The sequence below is a fragment of the Cricetulus griseus genome, chromosome 2, assembly GCF_003668045.3.
Source record: "Cricetulus griseus strain 17A/GY chromosome 2, alternate assembly CriGri-PICRH-1.0, whole genome shotgun sequence".
Taxonomy (NCBI): Eukaryota; Metazoa; Chordata; class Mammalia; order Rodentia; family Cricetidae; genus Cricetulus; species Cricetulus griseus.
This window is the reverse complement of record NC_048595.1, coordinates 198,609,224-198,618,229: the sequence shown is the minus strand read 5'-3', so window position 1 is coordinate 198,618,229 and position 9,006 is coordinate 198,609,224. Positions and strand designations below refer to the sequence as shown.

The 9,006-nt window shown below is 42.8% G+C and overlaps 1 pseudogene; it reads right to left on the bottom strand.

The window, feature by feature from the left end:
• Positions 1 to 1,559: 1,559 nt before the first annotated feature.
• LOC100765428 lies at positions 1,560 to 2,035 on the bottom strand (annotated as a pseudogene).
• Positions 2,036 to 9,006: the final 6,971 nt, after the last annotated feature.

The window sequence follows — 9,006 nt, the reverse complement described above, 5'->3', positions numbered from 1 at the left end:
AACAGTCTGTGTTCCTTCTCTGACTTACATGCTTCTCCTTTTTCTATTGTACGTTTGTAAATGCAGAAACTATACCCAGGAGGAATGTATTGTCTAGTTAGGGGCCAGAGGGTAGATGGCTGAACAGAGAAAAGATCAGGTCTGGTTGTAATTGGTAGCCTGTTCTCCCAGCATCAGACTGGCCTGGTAGTTGAGTGAGTGGTCTCCTCCCAGGACTACCATATGTTTAGCAACTTCCTAGACATATGAATAGACCAGTTTAGGCAACACCATTCCTAGCCAGACAAGAAGGCATACCTTGGATATGTTGTGCATCACATCTAACAAACCCCAATAATTAGGTCACCTGTTAGTGTGTCTCCCTTACAGAGAAGTGTGCCGTGCTTAAGTGCTCTCACAGTAGTGAATGCTATTAGAAGTACAGTTACTGTCTTAAAAATATTCCTATGACATTTTAGTGTGTGTGTATGTGTATGCATGTATAGAAGTTAGAGGACAACTTCGTTGCTTCTCTCGTGTCACGTAGGTCTCAGTGATTGAACTCAGGTTATCAGGCTTTGAGGCAGGCATCTTTACCAGCTGAGCATCTTGTCCTCTCCTAGATATGGCTTTTTCTTTGTCTTCTTACCTTCCTTTCTGTCTTCCTCCCTTCTTTTTTTTCTTTTCTTTCTTTTTTTTTTTTTTTTTTTTTTTTTTTTTAGACCATGCTGTCCTTGAACTCACAGAGATACACCTGTCTCTGCCTCTCAAGTGCTGAGATTAAAGGCATGCACCACCACATCTGGCTTAAAAGTCTGATTCATCATATATTTATTTTTGAAGACTGGGAATTGAACCCAGGGCCTCACACATGCTAATCAAATGCTCTACCATGGAGTTATGCCCCCAGTACCAGCTATGGCTTTTTTTTTTTTAGAGGTGCTTTTTGTTTTCATATTAAACTTGTAGTTTTATTCAGGTTTAATTTTTAACAAATGTGTCAGGGAGAGAGCCACAGGAAAGGGTGAAGCCCATGGGGGCAAGGCCTTCCTAGATGCCTGAGGAGGGATTGTGGCTGCTCCTCCCCTCTTCTCACCACCCCTAAAGGGGTTTGGGGAAGAGACACAGGCAGGGAAGGGGGCTGGTTCCCAGTCTGTACAAGTGATGCTTAGGGGTGAAGGACTATGGAGAACAGGGGACCAGACCAGGGATAAGTGGGATAAAGGGTACAAGACCATTTGCCAGAATCCACAGCTTTCTGATTCCAAATTGAATTAAAAAGAAAAAAAAGGGTGTGTGTGTGGGGAGATGGAGGACCTAAATCACAAGCAATACTCAACTCCCTTTCTCCCACCAGGGCTGTGAAGGAAGAGGTAGGTAGCTTCACCAAGGCCATGGCCCCCACATTCCTGGCCAAGGGAGCTAGATGAAGGGCAGGGTCTCCCCGACAGTTTGAAGGGGTGAGGAAAACCAAAATAAAACGTCAAATAAATTGTATAGGAGTCCAGCCAAGGGCCCGGCCAGAGTGGAACCCAGCTGGGGGAGGCGCCTCTGTAGACTCAAGGATCTCTGCTGCCACCACTGCTACCCTGGGACCCAGTTATTTTGTCATGGCCTTGATTGCAACAGCTGCCCCTCTGTCATGGCAGACAGCACCGTAATCAGGATCTCTTCTCCACAGTCATCCTTCTGCTCAATCTCCTTGCCAAGGTCTCCCTGAGACAGATGAAAGTCCTCTTGTGTCTCCCCACTGTCCTGGAGCAGGGATAGTTACCCATCCTGGATGCCAATCAGCTGGAAGTCAGTCCTTTTGATGTTGGGGACATCCATATTATGAGTTGACGGGTAGATATCTTCATATTTCTCCCCAGTAAACATGTCAATACCAACCAGGTGGACCTTGGCATGGCTAAAATGTCAAAGTAGACATCTCAACGATCTGACATGGCCGGCCTTTGAGCGCCACAAAACCATTCTTACATAATGCTGAACATTGCATTGGGAAGGTGGCTAAGGCCCCTGCATCTCCTGTCTCGGAGTCCAAATTATCTGCCATTTTAAGAGGCTTCGATTCCAAATCTGGCTGGATGTCTCACTTCACATGAAGGCTGAGGGATAAGCTTCAGAGGCCCATGAGGCTGGGGAGCACTAACATATGTCTGCCACGGGCCCCTGATTGAGACCTGAGGTTAGGGTTTCTCCAGCACATCAAAATGCCAGGCTCTGTAGAAAACCAAAGTAGATCAGACCTCTTGGGCTGGGGGTTGCTGGCTTATGCCCACAATGTGGTCTAGAGGTGCTTCTTAATGTCTTTTGTTTTCTTTATAAATTTATTCTTTGGTTTTAATTGTTTAAAACTTACTACAGGGTAAGTGATAACATTCTCTTAGATGCTCAGAGAGCAAGGTCTACTGCTGTAGCCTCAGTGGTCTGCATGACACATAATAGGCTCTCCACAAATGCTTACCCTGAGAAATGCCTTAATCTGTGTCATGTTAGCACATTTCCCCCTGTCTGTCAGTAGTCCTGATTGTGCTTGCTTTGAGGCCAAGGGTATTTGTGCCTGTGAGTTTCTCAGCAGGATTTACTCTGCAAGCTAGAGGGGAATCGGTGGACCTGCCTTCTCAGCAGCTTGTTTACTTGACTGATTCATTGACCTGATGTGGTGGGACTCTGTGATAAGTGAACAGCCTTGATCCATCTACAGGGGAAGATTCAAGAGTGCTACATTTGTTTCCTTCTCATTCCTGAATGCAAGTTCTGAGAGGGCCATAATTATCTTCCATTGTCTGTGATGATGATCCAGAAAATGCCAACTGTAAACAAGTAGCTATAAAATACCCAGACTAAGTGGCTAGATGATGAATATACTTGTCCCAACTTAAAGATTACAGTGTGGAGCCAGGGCAGGCTAGAGATGTGCAGCCTGTTACAGTTCCTTGGAGCTGGAGGCCCCACCACCCCTTGCTCCTGTTGCATTAAATACTGACAGAAGGCCATGTTCTTCTTGTCTGTTTGCATCTTGTGTGCCTTGGTGTAGACCTGCTTGGGTTGTCAGGCCAGTATTTTCTAACTCTGGACCCTGCCATGACCATGGCAGTGTGTTCTTCATGTGCACTTAAAACCCGGGATATAAGGCAACTGTCTGCAAACTGAAAGGTCTTAGCATGAGGGTGGAGGAACACTGGCTGTGGCAGAGTGGTGGAAGTGATACTAGGTCTAAGGAACTGTCCAAATTTCTACATGGAATGGTTCCTGTCCTCTCTGATGGAGAACAGCAGGCCCCAGCAGGGCCTCTGGACAGCAGCACACATCTTGTTTGTGTGGATTACCACCAGCTCATGCAGGCGCTGTTTCTTGTTCCTGAGGCATCTTTAATTGCACAATGGTGGCTGTGTGGTTTAGTTTATCGGGGCACTAAGCCAGTTGCTTTTGGTTTCTTTTAAAACTCTTTTCTAGCATATATTCTTTGGGGGCAGAGCTAGATATTTTTATAGGTTTTGCATTTCAGTTAATTCATCATCCAGTTTTACATCCTATCATCTCCAGGTTAATCTCTGTGCTCTAGTGCTACACTGAAGAGCAGTGAAAACACAGGCCTAGCTAATTGCTATTGGTGATACCCTGAACACCAGAACTTCAAATCCTGCACACATTCTCATTCAATCCTCAGAGAAGCTTCAGAAAGCTGGGCATGATGGTGTACATTTGTAATTCCAGCACTTAGGAGCAAACACAGGAGGGGCAGGTATTCAAGGTCAGCCTTTACTTTATGATAGCTTGTCTCAAAAAACAAAACAAAACAAAACAAAACAAAACAACCCAAATCCAAAGCTGGGCATGGTGGCATATACCTTAAATCCCAGAGCTAAATGCAGGTAGATCTCTGTAAGTTACAGGACAGCCTAGTCTACATATTAGTTCCAGGATAGCCAGGACCACAGAAGAAGACCTTGTCTAGACAAAACAAAAACTGTCTAAAAAACAACAAAACAAATGAAAAAAATCAATGCCCCAAACAGAAAAAAATACCCCCAAACCAACCAAATAAAAAGTTAAAATGACTACCTCAAACCCATTTCCCCCAAATTTAAACCAACCAGATGAAAACCAATCTCTGATACCATTACCATTGCCACCATCTCTTATTTTTTTTAGGTAATATAACTATGATGCACATATGGAAGACTAGATGCCCCTATTTCAGGCAAAATGAACAAAACAAGATACACCCATAAAGTCACACCATGGTGACTGCCTAAGCATGAGCCAAACAAGTATGACAACAGACATATGAATATGGACAGGGAAAACACTGGAGGCCTCAACCCTACCCATAGAACTACAGGCAACCAAAGAATGTTGTGAGTGAGAGAAATAGTCAGTCTTCCCCAGGAAAGAACACACCTATTGGCTGTCCAGTATCAAATGGCCAGCCTGGAAAACTTACATGTAAGAAACATTATACAGGCTGAGTAAGTTGTACTTAATATATTTAGGGTTACGTGTGTGTGTGTGTGTGTGTGTGTGTGTGTGTGTGTGTGTGTGTTTGTAACAATGAATGAAAAAAAAGAGGCCATGAATTTGAAAAAGAGCAAGGAGGGGTATATAGGAGGGCTTGAGTGAGAAATGGAAGGGGGGATAATGTAAGTATATTATAATATTAAAAAAGAAAAGGAATAATCTGAAAAATGAACAAAACAAAGACCACCTCTCACCCTCACCGCAAGCATCCTATGAGAACAAGAAATGGTTAGTTACCTTGCCCGAATGAGAGCATTTTCTAGGCTGCCTGCTAAGGTATAAGATTCAGTAGAAGTGTTTCACCCCACCGCCTTTCCCTTTTTCCTTTTTAGAACTGTTACCAAGGAGATGGATTGCTTTCCAAAGGCAGATATGATAAAGAATATCTCACCCCCTGCCTTTGGCTCCTCTTGTGTTTGATGAATGTTGCCCTGCCCAGCTATTTTCCTTAGGCAGTCTGAGGATGAAAATGCTGGTCCTGAGCTCCCTTGGCTAGAGAAGCTCACACTCCCAGGAAACACTATGTCTTCAAGCATATTAATTTAAGTCAAATCTAGTCATGTTCGTGTTTAGTGCCACCCTTTGTGATGCAGGACACACTGTCCTTGTGAGAGTGGTAAGCCTATAGGTCATATTTAGTAGTCTTGAGGACTGAGTGCAAAACCTGGGCCAGTAAGCTCATCAAAGAGAACCTCATCCCTCTGCTAGTGCCTGGCTCCTTCAAAGGCTGAGATAAAAGAAGAAAAGTGATTCTGTAGTATTTTCTATATGAATGAGCTATTTGTTTATAACACATGTCCAGAGAGTTTTGTTTTTACAGGAAGGATTACAATTTTGTCATTTTTTAGTGCAGACTGGTTACCATTGGTGATGAAGGCTATAAATGGATGTGTTGAACATGGCATTGTTCCAATTTAATCTTGATTCTAGTTGTAGGTCCTAGCTACTCTTTAACAGAGCTGTATGTAGTTAGCAGGATATGAATTGTTTAAAATTTGGTCATTGTTTTTCTTTTGTCCTTGATTTTAGTGGAAATGTCAATGAATTATGAATTTGACGAGATGAGACAAAAATGGAAGAGAAAGGTGAATTGTGAACATCAGCCAGCCTGGCTCTGGAGTGTTTTGAGATTGTAGTTTCTCTGTTTCATTGATGTAGAGGCATTGAAAAGAAAAACTTAATGGCTTTCTTGGATAATAGTGAACACAGCATTGGAAATTGGAATTTGCTATCAGAGTAGACAGTAGGCTTACATCTGGGGAGTCTGGTGAGAGGCCTCCAGCTTAATTTTTAAAATCAAATTGAGAGACTTTGGGTCTGTCTTCTCTCTGTAGCCATTTCTCCGCCTGTATAATAGAGTTGATAATGTCGAGGTTTACTGCACTAGGCAAAGTCAAGGAGCAGTTGGGTTGCATCTTCCTGTAGTTGTTCCAATGTCATCTTCAGTCTATAGTGACTCATACAAGCTCTCACAAACTTTGGACACCCTATTTCTCTGGTTATCAAAGTTTTGTTTTGTGGTTTAAGAATAGTTATTTGAAATGAAAAATTATGTTTGGGAAATGAAAAGTATCTGTGAAACATATTAAATCTAGGATTGGGTAGGGGAGGAAGGGAGGGAGAAGGGAACTGGGATTGTCATGTAATTCAATCTTGTTTGTAATTCAAATAAAAAAAAGTCAAAAAAAATAAATCTAGGATTGCCAGATAAAATATAGGACACAGTTAATTTTTAAGTGTATCTTCAGATATTCATTGTTTACTTCAAATTTATATGACTGTTCTGTGTTTTTATTTGCGAAATATGGCATCTCTAATGTTTCTAGAGTCTACAGTTCTTTGGCTACTTTTCTGATCTCTACAAAAAACTGAGGAATTTTACACAGAATGTAGGGATGATTTTCTTGCATCTGCTCATAGTTCCTGCTGTTTGTTGTTACAAGTAGAAACCTGGGTTTTCACAGAGAGCCCAGCCATCCATCAAAACACTAGTTACATAGCAGCCAAACATTTTTGTTGAGAAATAAGCCAGAATGAATTCTCTCTGATGATGCTTCCTTCTGCTCCATCTGATTGCTCTTATGCATATACCTGTGGAGAGGAGGGTGTTGGGAATGGAGTCATAAGAAGCCTCCACAGCACTGTCAGTAGTTCACTGGGGAGAAGTTAGTGGTTTGTGGGTAGGATTCTTTGGCAGCCTCTGAGGAAGCATTCCCAGGTTTCAGCAGTCAATAGGGAACCTCACCTGTGAACACTACATGCCAAGGAAACACATAGGTACAGAAGATATGAAAGACCTGGCCTTCGATAACTGGGAATTTCATCCAGAGATAGGACCAGTGTGTGTCAGTAATTGTATACTTTACAGAATACTTCCTCTGTGACTTTGTGTCAGCCCTGGTAGGTGCTTTCCATAGACTATCACTGTAAACCCCCAGCAGCCTTCTGAGAAAGATCCTGTAGTTACCCCCATTTTCCATAGGAGGGAACTGGAATGTGGACTGCGTGCTAGAGCTTGGTGTCACTTAAGACCTGCCAGACTTAACTCTGCTCCAGGTTGAGGCATTTGAAATTATTTAATAACTTCTACCTATAAACACACCAATTTCATGTAGTTCTACCCTAATCCAGAGAATTAGACCCACGGTGTGTACTATGCACAAGTAGCTATTACATAAGGACTATGCATAACTTTCTGAGGCTGACTGTCAAGAGTGAAACATGGGCCTGGTTGAGGCTTGCCATAGAGGCCTTTGGGAAATTCACTCATCCACTGCCTCATGGGCTCACTACACAGAAAGCTACTATATTCTGCCAGTACCTAAATAAAGCATGGGTTTGAACAAATTAAATACAATTCTTATCATGAAAAATTTCTTTCCTGTCGATTAGTCTGACTCTTTTCTTCAGGCAACTCACAATCTGTATATTGTAGGCTGGCCATGGGAATTTCACATAAGTAGAATCATATTGTATGGTATTTTGTGCCTGGCTTCTTTAACATAGTTCAATATATTTTCCAAGTTTATGTGTTGTATCTGATATTACTAATTCATACCCATTTATTATGATTAATATTTCATTGTAAATCATACCAAATTTTGTTTTCTATTTTCTCCTTAATAGATATTTAGTTCATTCCTATTAATTTTTTTACATTTATAGATTTATAAATGATGTGCATGTGTGTGTGTGTGTGTGTGTGTGTGTGTGTGTGTGTGTGTGTGTGCGCGCGTGCGTGCGCGCGCGCGCGCGCACACACACACACATGCATGCACATGCCATGGATAGCACATGTGTAGAGATCAGAGGACAACTTGTACTCAATTTTCTTCTTCCACTGTGTAGGTTCCGGGATCAAATACAGGTCAATCAGGCTTGGTAGCAAGTGCCTTTCCCTGCTGAGCCACCTTACTAACCTTTTTAGTTTTGTTCCTATGAGCATTTTCTGCAAGTTTTTGTGTGAAGTACTTTCATTTCTCTCAGGTAGATGACTGGAAGTGAAATTCCTGGGCTGTATAATATATTAGCTACCTGTATTTATCCTTAGTGTATGAATTGACTCTCTCAGCCTAGACACAGGAAAGAGGGCCTAGGCTCTGCCCCAAACGATGTGACAGACCTTGATGATCCCCCATGGAAGGCCTTGCCCTCCCTGGGGAGCAGAAAGGGGATGGGATGCGGGGCGGTGGGGGGCATGGGTGGATGGGAGGGAGAGGGAACTGGGATTGATATGTAAAATAAGATTGTTTCTAATTTAAATTAAAAAAATGTATTAGCTACTTTTGTGTTTTTGTTACCAAAATGCTGAACAGAAACAAATTAAGGGAAGAAAGACTTATTTGGCCCACAGGTTTTTTTGTTTTGTTCCCCTCACCCAGAGAGGGTTTCTCAGTGGCTTTGGAGGCTGTCCTGAAACTAGCTCTTGTAGACCAGTCTGGTCATGAACTCACAGAGATCCTCCTGCTTCTGCCTCCCGAGTGCTGGGATTTAAGGCATGAGCCACCACTGCCCGGCAGTTTTTTTTTTTTAATTTAAAAATTTATTTATTTTACATACCAACCCCAGTTCATCCTCCCTCCCCTTCTCCTGCCCCTCTCACCTTCCTCCCTTTTCACCCTCATCCAGCCCTCATAGTGGGTAAGGCCTTCCTTGGGGAGTCAACAAAGTCTGGCATACCAAGTTGAGGCAGGACCAAGTCCCTCCCCCTGTATGAAGGCTGAGCAAGGTACCTTTGGCAGTGGGCTTCAAAAAGCAAGTTCATGAACCTGGGATAGGTCCTGGTACCACTGCCAGGTGGCCCACAGTTTTTCAAGCCCTCACTCAGTCCAGCACAACAGGAAAGGCAATTATGGCAATGTGTGTGCAGAGGCTCCTTACATTGTAGCCAACCAGAAAGCAGAGAATATATTGGAATGGGGACTAGGCATGATCACCAAAGGCTCCCTCCCTAGTAATCTGCTCTGCCAGCTATGTCCTCCCTCTAAAGGCTTCACAACCATC